Genomic DNA, 16345 nt, shown 5'->3' on the forward strand with positions numbered 1-16345 from the left:
TCCCCGCGTACAACTGATAAAAGGCCTACCTCAGTCCAGTGCTTTTTGGAAACACAAGCCAGTTTCTCAGGACCAGTTTTCCAGCCGGTACCTTTTCAGGTGTTTCATTCACTCAACAGTTACTTATTGAGTACTTGCTGTAACCAGGCACTGTAGCTGGACACAACATCTTTGGGATCTTTTTTTCATCCACAGCAGTAGTTTAGATGAGGTAGCAGAGCAGGGCTTTGATGTCCCAGACAGAGTGAGGTGCAGTGGAGGATCGGATGGAGGCACAGGGAAGAGGGAGACTTGGTTGGGAAGACCACGGAGTTAATCTCAGCTACTTTAAAGAGTCTCGGATAGTGGTCCTAAAGGTTCCAACAAGGACAGGTAATGGACCTATGTTTGGCAGAGATTCAGCCAGCAACTACTCGGATGCCTGCGCTTGGAACCTGGTGCCCTTTGAAATACTCCGAATCAGCCCTTTTGGTGTAGGAGAACACCCTATAGGTGCTTCTAAGGGGTTCATGTTCTCACAGGTACTGTCTGGCTGCTGGGTGTCCATGGTTCTAGGGGTAGAAGAGGGCTGACTGTACTGTTGGTATTGATAAATTGAAGAATACTGGCTGGCATATCTTTTCAAGTACAGTAAGTCCCCTACATATGAACGAGTTCCGTTCCGAGAGTGCGTTCGTAAGTCCAATTTGTTCATAAGTCCAATAAAGTTAGCCTAGGTACCCAACTAACACAATTGGCTATATAGTACTGTACTGTAATAGGTTTATAATACTTTTCAGACAAATAATGTCTAAAAAACAAACACAAAACATAAAGAAAGCATTTTTAATCTTACAGGACAGTACCTTGAAAAGTACAGTAGTACAGTACAGCAGCTGGCATACAGGGGCTGGCATCGAGTGAACAGGCAAGAAGAATTACTGACTGGAGGAGGGAGAGGAGCTGGGAGATGGTAGAGCTGAAGGATCGTCAGCAATAGGAGATGGAGGGCAAGCTGCAGTTTCACTCACGCCTGACGTTGATGGCACAGGTTCTGGTTCCTTGCTGGATTCGATTCTATCTACCCTCTTGAAAAAATGATCCAGTGATGTCTGGGTAGTAGCTCTTTTTTTCTCGTTATAAATGACACGGTAGCAGGGGATTGCATTCTGAACGGTTGCTGTAACCTTCGTGTACCATTCTACGTTTGAGTCCTGGGCCTCAAAAACTAACAGTGCCTCCTCAAATAAAGAAAACCCCCTTGCCATTTCCTGCATCGTGAATCTCTTCAGTTCTTTCATTACTTCTTCCTCTTTTCTCTCTTCATCCTTTCTCTGGGCCTCCAATTCCATCAGGTCTTCATTAGTAAGCTCCTCATGTTGCACAGCAAGGAGTTCAATGAAGTCGTCCTCTTGCAGATCTAGCTCCAGCTTCTCGCGGAGGGTCACTACATTGCTGAAGACCTCTTTGGACTCCTCATCCACCTTCTCAAATCCACGAAAATTGTGAACAAACTGCTGGCAAACGTTCTTCCAAACCCCATTCATGGTGACCGCCATACCCTCACACTAAGCAAAGTCAGTGTTTTTTATGGCCTTGTAGATGTTATAGTCCTTCCAAAATTGTCACAAGGTTGTTACTGATTTGTCACTTGCCTTTACTGCCTGACGAAAAGTGTGATATAAATAATATTTCTTGAAAGTCGCTGTAATTCCCTGGTCCATAGGTTGGATGAGTGATGTAGTATTCAGTGGCAGATGCACTACTTTGACGTTGGGATGAAAGTCGTCCATGAATGGGGGTTGGCTTGGAGCACTGTTGAGCAGCAAAGGAATGTTGAATGGGATGTCCTTCTCCAGGCAATATTTCTCTACCTCCGGGATAAAGTGGTGGAAAAACCAGTCCTGGAAAATGGCCTGTGTAACCCAGGCTTTGGGGTTACTCTTCCACACAACAGGAAGAGAGCCCTTGGCTATGTTTTTAAGGGCTCTTGGGTTCTCTGAATGATAAACTAAGAGAGGCTTCAGCTGCATATCGCCAGAAGCATTGCCACCAAACAACAGAGTTAGCCTATCCTTTGCTGCTTTATAGCCTGGCATCAACTTTTCCTCCTTACTGATGTAACTTCGGTCTGGCATCCTCTTCCAGTACAGTCCTGTCTCATCCATATTAAAAGCCTGCTCAGGTAAATAGGCACCTTCATCAATAATTTCTCGAAGCATTTCAGGAAATTCTCAGGCAGCTACCGTATCTGCACTCGCTGCCTCACCACTTACTTTTACGTTGTGAAGTTTGGCACTAGCCTTCAACTGATGAAACCAGCCATGGCTGGCATTAAAAGATGCACCCGAAGCACCGAGCTGATCTCCCTGGGATAGGGAGGGTGGGAGGGAGGCGCAAGAGGGAGGAGATATGGGGATATATGTATATGTATAGCTGATTTACTTTGTTATAAAGCAGAAACTAACACACCATTGTAAAGCAATTATACTCCATTAAAGATGTTAAAAAAATAAATTAATTTTTAAAAAAATATGTGCCCTCTGATTCTTTGCTGTGTTTCTTCTTCAAGTCTTCATAAAGGCTTTTAGCTTTCTCTTGAATCAGCATTAAGCTGAGAGGGACTTGTCGCTGATCCTGATCCTGCGTCCACACACTGAGAAGTTTCTCCAACTCCTCCATCACTTTTCCACGCTTCTTCAATATTATTGTCGACATCATCGGCACAGCAGACTTCACATGTTCCAAGATCTTGTCCTTCTTCTTTAGAATCGTGCCAATGGTTGAACAATTCATGTTATAAGAACGAGTGACATCTACCATCTTTTCGCGTCGCTCCTCTCTCTCAATTATTTTCACTTTTGTTTCCATCATTATCGCTTGGAGCTTCTTAGCAGTACCAGCTACATCACCGCTGCTTTTACACTTGCTTCCGGACAACCTGGGCTTGAAATAAAGATACTATCTTACTGTACTCTATACAGTACTGTACAGTAAAGTAAACAAAAGCACAACCACTCGTAGAGGATGCACACACGTGACAATGTAAGCCAGACACGTGAACTCACACGTTATTGGACGACATGCAAACACACGTTCGCATCTTTGAAAGTTCGCAACTTGAAGGTTCATATGTAGGGGACTTACTGTACTAAGTGTGCTGGTCTTGGGCCTGCATTACCTTACAATTTATTCCTTGATCATCTCCTGATCTGCTCTGTATCACAGGTGGACTGAACTCTGCAGACTACATTTCCCAGACTTCCATATTGGTGGGTTTCCAGCTAAATTTCAGCGAAGGGTAAGTGAGATTGGAGGATGGGAAGTTGGTCCTGGAGGTAAAGACTGAGAAGGCGGGGTATTTCCTCCCTGTCCTATCTGCTTCTAGTGACATCTAGACGCAGTAGCAGCTATGTCTCTTCCGTGATTTCAGCTCCCACTGGACAAGACCACCTTGGTTCCAGCTTCCTTTCAGTGATCCCAGCCCTAGGACTCTGCTAAACCTGTCTCCCCCTACCATATCCCTCCAGTTTAATGATAATAGAGGTTCTCGATTTGCAATCTTAGGGTTACTTCACTGTTTCTTGCTGGCTTTTCAGTTCCTCTATCACCCGTGTAACCAATTTCTTGCCTTAAAGTCTTCTCAACTTTAAATACTTGAGTGTTTTTCCCTCTTCCTGGCTAGACTCTGATTAATACACCTGATTAATATGATTTGCTTGAAAATAAGTATGGAGGGCTTAGATAGTAAAGCCATTTGGTAGATGTGGAACTGAAGGGCCAAGAACTGTGTCCTCAAAAGCATAATAAGGTTGAAGGAAGATATCAGGGAGCTTTTTAGCCTATGGAAGCAGATTTTGTTAAATGAGCTGCATTGCCTTCTTTAGATGGGACCACTATCGGGATAATATGGGGTATTTTGTGAGGGCATTCACCATCACCAGTAAGGTGTGGTACCCATGTAAAGGGAGAAACTTGGAAATCATATACTGGGTGATTGTGTCACAGGGTTACCTGGAGATCAGACAGGAGGGTGCATCAGATATAAAGCCACCAAAGACTAAGATATTGGCTAACCTAAACGGTGCCATTGCACAGATGAAGATCTGGGATGTTAGCCTCTCTGGTTGGGATGGACAGTAGCCCACCTTTGTAGACCCAGTATCCTCAACATTTTGTGCTCTCTTCTAGAGATGCCCTTCACCAGCTCTGAATCTTAGGCACATTTTAATGAGAAGATCTTCCCATTGCTCATGCTCGTGCTACCTTGGTTGGCTCTAGCTGAGCTGGGATGACTGCAAAATTCTCAGTCCAAAGAACTTTTCACCATGGAGTTGCCTCTTATACCCCTTGACACTCTGTCTTCTGGAAAGAGGAATCTATTAGGCAGTTTTTGTATGAATTGAGCTTCTATATCTCACAGAGCTGCTCCAGGCTCAATATCCTTAGTGCATTGTCATGAAATATCTAGCCACTTTTTGAGCTAGTAACTCCAAGACCAAATTGACCAGTTAATATAATCTGGGTTCATCTTCCTGGAGGAGCAAGAGATGGAGGGGCAGAGATCACAAGTTGGGATTTTCCTGGGACTGAGTAATTGCTAATAGTATCTGGAGAATCCCAAGGTGTGTTGGTTGGCCCTAGAGAGGGACCTCTCCCTCACTGACCACTGACAATTTGCCTAGCATTGTATGAATTCCTTGGCTGGACAAAACATGATACCCATAAACTCAACCATAGTGCTTGCCAACTTTTATTTCTTTTTTTTTTCTCATAAATTTATTTATTTGTTTGTTTATTTATTTATTTTGGCCTCGTTGGGTCTTCGTTGCTGCGTGCAGCCTTTCTCTAGTTGCAACGAGCGGGAGCTACTCTTAGTTGCGGTGCGCGGGCGTCTCGTGGTGGCTTCTCTTGTTGAGGAGCATGGGCTCTAGGCCGGCGGGCTTCAGTAGTTGTGGCACGCGGGCTCAGTAGTTGTGGCTCGTGGACTCTAGAGCACAGGCTTAGTAGCTGTGGCACACGGGTGTAGTTGCTCTGCGGCATGTGGGATCTTCCTGGCCCAGGGATCGAACCTGTGCCCCCTGCATTGGCAGGGGGATTCTTAACCACTGTACCACCAGGGAAGTCCCCCAACTTTTATTTCTCAAGGTTGGGCCAGGGATGGTGTTGCAATGAATGGTGTAGGACTAGTTGAACTAAAGGGTACAAGTGAGCTCAGTTTAAGAGAGCTGAATGGATGTTTTCCAGATTAAAATATTTTTCTTTCTAAGAAGTCACAGAGAATATAATTTGTAAGGCTTGGGAAATGGCTGGGGTACTTCAAAGGTCAAAACACATCATACTGTTCTCAAGTTGACATAGGCACACTTGGAAGGCCATTCATTCCTTTATCCCACAGTTATTTATGGCCTGCCTAATATTAAGCTGGTTTAGGAAATTAAGGATTAGTATTTATGGGCAACAACATGGAGACTGTGGTAGTGCTGATAGAAACGGAGCTCCCTTGGAGTGCCAAGTTAGGGAGGCCAGTTCTATTACTAAAGAGAGAGGTTTAGGTTCCCTCCCACAGGAAGAGTGAAAGTCCTGAAGAACCGCATTTCAGAAAATTTTATTGAGATGTTGGCAAGAGACCTCAGCTCCGGCGACCAGATGCATTGCACATTACACTCACACTTCCATATCCATGGCCTATCACCTACCTGAGCTGTGGCCAGAAGGCATGAATCAAATGGATCCTGACAAACACTGTGATGATCATTTACAGCTTGCCTCCTCAACATGTGCTGCCTCTTCTTCCAATGATACTTGAGTTTTGCTTGAGGATCCACCTCTACCCCATATCCTGTCTATATGGATTAGATGAATCCTACACCATGGACTCTAGGTATAGCCATAGAACCTGAGCCTAAGTCAATGCATCTCATCTCCTTACGCCAAGATACTGGCTCAAGATTGGGCATATAACCACATCAGACCCACTGGGTCTGAATTTTACTGAGAATACTGGGAAAGTGACACCTTTCCTCTCCCCTCACCTTTTGACTTGAATCTGGAAAGCTGGGGAGTAGGTGATTATGCAGCTCTTTTGCCATCATGACAGGCTACCTGGAACAACCGTGAACTACCATCTTGGGCTACATTGATCACTATGTAGCCACTAGCCATGTGTGGCTACTTAAATTTAAATAAGACTTCTAGGGCTTCCCTGGTGGCGCAGTGGTTGAGAATCTGCCCGCCAATGCAGGGGACACGGGTTTGAGCCCTGGTCTGGGAAGATCCCACATGCCGCGGAGCAGCTGGGCCCGTGAGCCACAACTACTGAGCCTGAGCATCTGGAGCCTGTGCTCTGCAACAAGAGAGGCCGCGATAGTGAGAGGCCCACGCATCGCGATGAAGAGTGGCCCCCACTCGCCGCAACTGGAGAAAGCCCTCACACAGAAGCGAAGACCCAACACAGTCAAAAATAAAAATAATAAATAAATAATAAATAAATAAGACTTCTAATGCTTGGGTTACTCCAACCCAAGATGGAGGAACTGGGATTAGTTTACCCTTCCTCTTCAAACAACTAAAAAAAAGACAATATAATAAAAAAAAGTTTTAATACAATAAATATTAGGCACTGAAAGATAGTGATCCCCAAAAGATGGGGAAAAGTGAGGTAAGCCCTATGATTGACCGGGCTTAATACCTTGAGAAGGGTTCCAGGCCATGGCATGGAGCAGGGAATCAGGCAGAGCCAAGTGGAATCCCTGAGTTAAGGAGATGGAGCTGAAAGTCCAAGAGACAAAGGTGGCTAGAGAACTAAGGAAACAGTACCAGAGAGGGGAGAGATGTACCAATCAAGAACCACAAGCATCTACAGAGAGTCTCCCTAGATAATGCAGCAGAGTACTAAGCAGCACATGACGGTGAGGAAACTACTCAAGGCCTGGGGAAATAATCACCCAAAAGAATTAGAGGGAAGAGTTCCCCAAAGAAGTGGAAAACATTCAGGGCCAGGAACCATGGCTTTTCCCATCAACGACAGAGGAAAAATTCATCATTCATGGTCATTGGGTAGAATCCCAAGAAGGTATTGCCTCAGTTGTGGAGAATAATTCGACTGAGCACTGCTTCAGACCCACCCCATGAATCATAAAAGCATGACCTGAAGGATCAAACTCTTTCCAAGTAATGACTGCATCCCAGAAGAAAGCTCAAGAATATTTATAAAAATGCAAACATATACATCACTGAAGTAAAATTCACAGTGTCTGATATCCAATCAAAGATTATCAGGCATGCAAAGAGGCAGGAGAACAAGACTCATTAAGAAGAAGAATCAATCACTTGAGGTCTTTGGTTTTCTTTTATTGGGGTATAGTTGTTTTACAATGTTGTGTTAGTTTCTACTGTACAGCGAAGAATCAATCACTTGAAATCAACACAGAGCTGATACAGCTATTAGGATTAGCAGAGAAGGGCACTGAAACAGTTTATTATAACGGTATTCCATACGTTCAAAAAGTTAGAGACATGAACTATACAGAAAGGATATAAACCTTATTTCTATAAAGCTTCTTATAACGTTAAACATACACTTTTCATTTGACCCAGTAATTACATTCCTAAGTATTTATCCAAGAGAAGTAAAAAAGATATGTCCGTGCAAAAATACGCCCATGAATGTTCATTGCAGATTTATATAGAATAGCCAAAAACTGGAAATAGCCCCAATGTCCGCCAACAGGTAAATGGGAAAACAAACCGTGGTGCATCCGTACAGTAGAATATGCTCAGCAATAAAAAGGACATAGTACTGATACATGGATGAACTTCAAATGTATTATGGTGATTTAAAAAAAGCCAAACAAAAAAGTGCACAGATGCAAGATACTATTTATATAAAACTCTATAAGAGATAAATCTAATCTATAGTATAGAAAATAAATCATTAGTTGCCTGGGGCCAGGCATGGGGAGGGGGACTGACAGGGAAGTGGCATGAGGGAATCTTTCTGGGTGATGGAAATGTTCTATTTTGTAACTTGTGGTGGTGGTTACACAGGTGTATACATTTGTCAGAATATCAAACTGCTTGAAACAGGTGTATTTTATTATGTTTTATATTATATATGTCATATATATGATATTATTGTATTTATTATATGCAAGTTATACCTCAATAAAGTTGGCTTTTATAAAAGAACAAGCTGTTCTACACCAGCCTTGGTTTCTACCTCTACTACCTTCTCTGTCTCTGAATACATGGGCAGAGCCACGGGGCAACCTCTAACATTCTAAGGAATAGTACAAAACATAAGCCATCTTGGGTACCTGAAGCTATAATCAAGCTAGAGACACCGTTTGCCCCTTCCGCTACAGCTGTACAACCAACTAAATTATTTCTTTTCCTAGGCTTTTCAATATCGTTAAGTTATTCAACACTGTGCTATTCGGTCTCTATCACAGTTTGTGCACATTCACTGTATCTTCTACTTTTTCCTTATATTCCTTTCCTGTCAAGATTTCTCTCCCCTCACTCTTCACTCCTGTGCCTTTCCCCCACCCTTATCCCAGACACACATATTCTCCCAGCTAGTCCTGGCATCCCAAGATCGTAGATTCTTGTTGACCCCATGAACTCTCAAACTGGGTCTACAAGGAAGGGTTTTTTCCCAAATCCTCCTTTGGGGGAGGATTGAATGGAGACATAATATGTTACCAGTCAAGTTAATATGCTAGTCATTCATATGGTCCAGATTCGGTTGGGTTCTGCAGGGCCAATTTGGAGTCCTATCACAGCTAGGGGTCCCAAGAACTAGAGGGGCAGCTAAGCCACCATTCATTGGGAAGAGCTGAAGGACCAGGCCCAGTGCTTAGCAGAAATCAAGACAGTGGTTCCAGCAAAAGTTCAGAACTGGGTGGAGATAAAATGAGAACAAGGTTTGAAATGAGTAATCAGGATTAAAGAGTGATTTCTATGTACACTAGTAGGGGTTTGTGGCTTGCCTCTATGGACAAGTGGGGAAGTGCCACATGGAAGGGTTAGGTTGGGTTAAAGGGCTGTGGAGAGGGAAGACAAGAGACAAAGAGGGGCCAGAAGAGCTACTGTAGGTCCCTGTCTTCCACCAGACATACCGAAGGAAGCCCTAGCCCTTCTTGGCAAGGAGGTTGGATTGTGGGGAAGGGTGGGAAGAGTTTGCCTTGCTTTCTGTCTTTTAAATCAACTCAACCCACTCACATTCCAATCACCAGCCAAGCTACAAAATCAAGGCCCAGACACCAAAAAATGTTTGCGGTAATGTTCCCTCATCACTGTTCCTACACCCCGGCCCAATCGTATCTCAGCCTACTCTTGCTTTGATCTCATCTCAGCCTAATTTTGAAACCCTTGCTTTGTATAGCTCCTTCAATCCTAACTCTGACCCTTTGGATTTGGTATTTATAGTTGCCAAACACTTGCTGGGCACCCCAGCCAGGCTAGCTGCAGACTCCTCTGTATTTGAGTATATGTTGAGGTGGGTGTTGAGTCCAACAAGCGGGAATGCTAGTCCTACTAGTGAAGTCAAGTCCAGTGCCTGAGGGATAATATCAAGCATCAGGTTCAAGGATATAGAAGAAGGGTCTAAATAGGAGATAAGACAAGGAGGTAGGAGATAAGACAAAGAGGTAGGAGTTAAGGAAATGAGGCGCAAGTTCAGAAATGAAGCATAAGGGACTTCCCTGGTGGCACAGTGGTTAAGAATCCGCCTGCCAATGCAGGGGACACGGGTTCGAGCCCTGGTCCGGGAAGACCCCATGTGCCGCGGAGCAACTAAGCCCGTGCGCCACAACTACTGAAGCCCACGCGCCTAGAGCCCATGCTCCACAACAAGAGAAGCCACTGCAATGAGAAGCTCACGCATCTCAACGAAGAGTAGCCCCCGCTCACCGCAACTAGAGAAAGCCTGCACGCAGCAACGAAGACCCAACACGGCCAAAAATAAATAAATTAAATAAGTTAAAAAAAGAAGTGAAGCATAAGACAGGACATAGAGGAACTTCCCTGGTGGTCCAGTGGTTAAGACTCCACGCTTCCACTGCAGGGGACATGGGTTTGATCCCTGGTCGGGGAACTAGGATCCTGCATGCCTCGCGACACGGCCAAAAAATACCTTCAAAGACAGGACATAGAGAAGTCCTTCAGGATGTGGGGAGTAAAAAAAATCAGGGATGTAAGATGTCCCTATTTATTGATTGTCAGTGTCATGGTGCTCCCGTCCAACTCACACCCTGTGCTACCACCAGAAACCTGGAATCACGGTTCTGACTATGGCTCTGTAAAACTTTTTACTGCTGCGCCACTGCAAAATGTGACTCCAGCACACAGTATGCAAAGCCCTCCGTCAACCACTTATGTTTCTCAACTTTCACTCTGTGCTCTAGTGTCACTGAGCTATTTGATGTTCTCTGCAAATGCTGTTTCTTCTCTGTGTACCTTCACAGGGGTTACTTTGTCTGCCTAGGGTGATCCAGCCACCTGTTTGCCTGGCATATTTCCACTCACTCTTCAATACTTGGCTGGAGCATCTGCTGTCTGAGGCCCTCTCTGCCTACTTTCCATGCAGAGTGAATTATGCTCTCCTTTGTGTCATCATTCTCAGACGTTGCAAGAGATGGAGAAGACAGGATCTATAGGCCTTGATGACTGAGTGGATACTAGGGTTGGTGGAGAGGTAGGAGATAGGGATGGTCCTAAGTTTCTTGCTTGGACAGTCAAGTGGATGGTATTGCCATTTGCTGACCTAGGGAACACAGATGGAGGAGCACACTGCAGTGGGGTGGGTGATGTGTTCAGCTTTGGACATGTTGGGTCTCAGGAACCTAGCAGACATCCAAGTATAGATGCCCAGTAGTCACTTGAACACAGTGCTGTAGAGCACAGGAGGGAGACCTAGGATAGAGAATATGAATTCAGAAGGCTAAAGTCATAAAGTATATGGATACTGTGTGGAGGAGGGTTGATAAAATTGCTCAGAAAGACCTGTAGAGTGAGAAGAACAGGGGACCCAAGGCTCAAGAATCACTAACACTTAAGGGGCAGAAGAAGAAAGGCTTCTTACAGACAGAATCTGTTAGGAGTTAAGGGAATTGCCAAAGGGAGGCTTTTTGTGACTCAAATTTGGGCGTTATAACCAGAAATGTTTGTAAGAAATGGTCTCCTTTGTGTGTATAAAAATCCCAAGGAAGTGTATGATTCCACTTCTATGAAGTCCCTAGGGTTGTCACATTTATAGAGACAGAAAGTAGAATGGTGGTTGCCAGGGGCTGAAGGAAGGGGGAACTGAGGGTACAGAGTTTCAGTTTTGTAAGATGAAAAGAGTTCTAGAGATTGATTGTACAATAATGGGAATCACTTAATGCCACTGAACTGTACACTCACAAATGGTTAAGATGGTATATTTTATGTTGTGTGTATGTTACTACGATTTTTAAACATCCCAAGGAAAGAAGAATTTCAACATAGACTCAGAGTAGAAGAGTTTAGGGCTTTCTTCTCTTCCTCAATAGTTCTTTAAACACCCGAGAATACTCTATGCCCTTTCTCACCCCACAGGACTCTACCCCACCATCCTCTAGCACTTGGGTACCTAATTCAGTGCTTAATAGAATCAATTGTTTGAAAATCCTTCCAGCTATTGACTACAGTCTAACTCTGAAATAAAATGGCCTTCCATTTCAGCTGATTAATATAGATTCCCTCAGTGCCTGCGAATGTAGTTTCAAGATATGAACCTTGCCATTCTCAGGAGTATTCATTTCCCTGAGGTATTCTCCTGTTTTACAGACAGAGCTTGTGTTTCCTGCTACAGTGAGCACACACAGAAGTGGTTGAGTTACACCAGCCCTGGCGGGTGGAGGCTCCTGTGGATATTAGCAAAATGCCAATCACTCAATCACTCATCCCTGGGCTCCAAAGAGAACAACAAAAGACACTCAAATCCACTTGATAAGAGTTGGGCCAGTCTTTGTGGTTCCAAAGGAGAATCGGCCTTTAAATAAGGTTTGGGTTTTTCTTTTCTTTGCTCCCTGTGAAGTGGGGAGACTTAGGTTATATAAGAAGGCTGAGCCTGGGCGTCAGGGTGTTACATAATGGGTGTGGCAGGTGGGGTGGATAAGGTATAGGCAGATGCTTCTGAATGTTCATTCAGCATCATTTCTGGGCACAGACAATTACCGTTTTTGTGTTCCCCCTCTCCCCAGACCACAGTTCTGTCTCTTTCCGTATTTATTACTGACTGATTCGTAGACACCCAGACCAGTGCTAGGTCCTGTGAGGAGTATAGAAATAGATACCTGATCAATCTTGCTCTCAATAGCCTTATTATCTAGTTGCGGAGTAATCCAGGGATGATTTTTACAGTAATCCATTTTCTAAATCTCAAATACACAAAGTGTTCTTAGGAGGGCAGTGGGACCTGAAATCCACTCTGCAATCCCCATTTCCCAAACTCAGTGCTCTGGCTTGGGTCTGCATCAGCTCTGAGAAAGGGGCATCTTTCCCCGAGTTAGTTGTCCTAGCAGGGCTGCATTTTTGTAATTCACCCAGTGATGCCTTATGTGCTGGTGGAGCCCCTGGCCTGGAGATAGATGATGACATAGCTCAGGGCAGAAAAGTAGAGGGGCAGAGCTGGGAAAATCAGGAAGAGGCTCTCTGGAGGAGGTTTGGAGTGCAGACTTACAGATTTACAGAGGCAGCCCTTACACCACCAGGACTTCATTTTGACATAGTGAATATCAGCCTGTCAACAGGTTGTGTTTGTTTTCAAGCTAGCCCATAGCACCCCTTTGTGCAAGTGACAAAAAGACTCCCCCTTAGGTGGGCAAGTTACAGAAAAGCCCCCTTCCACTAGCCTGACAAGTGGAGCAAGGGCTTTCTTTCTGTTCCAATTTGCCCCCTGTCCTAACTTGGCTGGGTGCATTTGTGGAATGCAAGAAATGCACATCTATTTGTGGTGGCCCTGGCTAGCCTGTAGCCAAAAGTGTGTCTGCTGGGACTTTCCCAGCCTTATTTTTAGCCATTTAAGACCACCCAGGAAGAAGCTGAGGAATGTTAATTCTTTCTTCTGTGCCCAGGGGAGTACACTGCTAGCACCAGATATGAAGGGTACCACTGGGCTCCTGGAAAAAGCCCTCTGGGTTTACCTGATGGGGAAAGTCAACCTAATAGTGATGAGGCTAGACTCTAGGGTCAGACTGGCCAGTGTTCAAATCCCACAGCCACTGCTTGCTAGCTGTACAACCTTAGGCAGCTTTACCACCCTCTCTCCCCCGAGCCTCATTTTCCGCTTCTGTAAAATGGGTATAGTATCTCCCAGGGTTGCTGTGAGGATTAAATAAGACAATATATAAGGTGTCTGGCATGTAGTGAGCACTTGACAAATGTTAGCTATTGTTATTTCCCTGCAATTTCTTCCGACATTACACAATAAGGCACTGCCACTTTTACAATGAATGGTATATTTTCATCCCAAGGGAACCCAGGAACTGACAGGCAGAGGCGAGGGAGAACTCTGTGTCACATTCTCAGATGAGACTTTCTCTCACTCCAGTTAGCACATGCCATATGGCAGAAGGTTCGATTGCAGCCTTCTTCACCCCTCACTAGGAGAGATACGATTGTCACCTGGCTTGGAAGAAACGTCATTCTTCTCCTTTCGGGCTGGGGTCCTCTCGCTTGATAGGTATTTACTCTAGCAAAGAAAGGGTGGCAAGCTGATTTCCAGATGTTCTCCTAGGTTGGGTATGAGTCACACAGCAGATCTTATTTCAGCAGTACGGTTGGCTAACTCTGGAGAGTTGAGGATTTTTTTTTTCTTTCGTTCTTCAGAAAAGCATTTCTTGCTAAAAAAAAAAATAAAATAAAAATAAAAAACATGAAAGCACTGTATTTATGTCAACAGGGCCAGCTTTCAACACAGCTGAGAGTTGGTTGAGAAGTGTGTCTTTGGCTGCTTTTCATTCTCTGTTTCCATTTCTCTCCTCTCTCCCACATTCCAGGATCCCATGGTTTGTTCCCACAAGTCCTTCATCTTTGTTCACTTTTTTTTTTAACCTAAGATGCAGGCATATACATTTTAAGATGTGGCCCCTTTAAGACCTCTTTTCCCAAAGAGCTTGACAGCTGGGAGAAATCTGTGATAGGAATTGTGCCCACCTATGGGTGCCACTGGGGTAGAACAGAAAGATAAGTAATTCATCCAAGGCCAACAGCTAAGGAAGTGGCTGAGCCAGAATATAAACCAAGTTTAATTAAGATGCTCAAGGCCATTCAACTTGTATGTGGTGGAGCTGAGTTATAACCAAGCCCTCTCTAGCTCTTAAGTAATTTCCTACTTTCTGCTCTGTTACCTACATCACAGATTCTCCTGTTCTACCAGCCTTTGACTGACATCTAGGTTTGACTATTTGCCTGGCTTTGGTTTCAATTTTTCACCAGAATGTTGCCTCTTGGATTGCCCACCTCTGTTCCATCTTCTGCAGGCTGCATTCCAGCCCAGCCCTATCCCTGCGGCCAATGCAAGTTCCAGTGAGAGCACACTCTAGTCTAAATCCAGTGCTCAGGAGTTCTACTTGTCTGGAAGGAGGAATCCAATATTACCTCAGACAAAAACTGGAGTAAGGGGGGAAAATGGAGGCAGCCTCACCCTGGTAGTTTCTCCAACAGACCTGGGTTATCCAGACCGAGGAAAAATAATAACCAATGTTAATCCTGTGCTCCAAGCACTGGGATAAATGCTTTGCACAAATTATTCCATTTAAATCCTCACGGATGTTCACTAAATTTATTGTGATAACCATTTCATGACATATCTAAGTCAAATCATTACGCTGTATACCTTAAACTTATACAGTGCTGTATGTCAATTATATCTCAACAAAACTGGAAGAAAAAATTAAAAACAAACAAACAAATCCTCATAACAATCCTTTAGGTTAGTACTGTTATCATTCCCACTTTAGAGATGTGGAAACTAACGTTTGAAGAAATTAAGTGACTTTAATTTTGAAGAGCTAGGTTCTGGATTCAGATCTCTTAGATTCTAGGCCCCACACCACTACCCTCTACAATTAGCTGACACAATCCAGAGCAGGCTGCAGATGGATACCTACTCATGGCAGCACCTGGATGAGATCCAGGCCTGTGTAGTGACAGCCCTGAGAGGCACAGAACATTGGAATTGCCTACTGTATGAGAGTGGGCAATTATATTTCCTAGCTGGAGAAGCGCATGCACAAGTACTTCTCTTGTACCATGACCCTACCCTCATTGCCACTGTGATCCATTCAAGTCAAGACCTTCAACATGGTTTTTAGTAGTGGCTCCATCACTGACGCAACATCTCCAACGTGTCATCACTTGTTATAGCTGCTTCTAAGTCAAGGAGTAGACTAGGAGATCCAAAAGTCTTCTGCATCCACTTCAGATCTCCAAACACCTCTGGGATACCATCTCACAGTCAGCTATTTCTAGCATATTCCCTTTTTTTTTTAAATTTATTTATTTATTTTTGGCTGTGTTGGGTCTTCGTTTCTGTGCGAGGGCTTTCTCTAGTTGCGGCGAGCGGGGGCCACTCTTCATCGCGGTGTGCAGGCCTCTTACTGTCGCGGCCTCTCTTGTTGCGGAGCACAGGCTCCAGACGCACAGGCTCAGTAGTTGTGGCTCATGGGCCTAGTTGCTCCGTGGCATGTGGGATCTTCCCAGACCAGGGCTCGAACCCATGTCCCCTGCATTGGCAGGCAGATTCTCAACCACTGCGCCACCAGGGAAGCCCCAAGCATATACCCTTTTTATAACTTCACAAAATCCTCATAGTGGGAGATGCTCTGAAAAAATAAATCATTCATTGTGTACTCAGCACCAGCTCCCCTTCTACTCCAGCTATGTTTATTTTGTTTATCAAAAGAATCTTCTGGATCTTGGGACTTCCCTGGTGGCGCAGTTGTTAAGAATCCGCCTGCCAATGCAGGGGACACGGGTTCGATCCCTGGCCCGGGAAGAGCCCACATGCTGCGGAGCAACTAAGCCCGTGCGCCACAACTACTGAGCCTGCACTCTAGAGCCCACGAACCACAACTACTGAAGCCCGCGCGCCTAGAGCCCGTGCTCCGCCACAAGAGAAGCCACTGCAATGAGAAGCCTGCGCATCGCAACAAAGTGTAGCCCCTACTCTTCACAACTAGAGAAAGCCCGCGTGCAGCAACGAAGACCCAACGCAGCCAAAAATAAATAAAAATAGATAAAAGAATCTTCTGGTTCCACATTATCTAGCTATATGGTCTTTGATTATTGCTGTCAATTATCATCCCGACTTTGGAGGGCCCTATTCAAGGTCCTTCAC

Source organism: Balaenoptera borealis (assembly GCF_965194805.1).
Source record: "Balaenoptera borealis genome assembly, chromosome: X".
NCBI classification, from domain to species: Eukaryota; Metazoa; Chordata; class Mammalia; order Artiodactyla; family Balaenopteridae; genus Balaenoptera; species Balaenoptera borealis.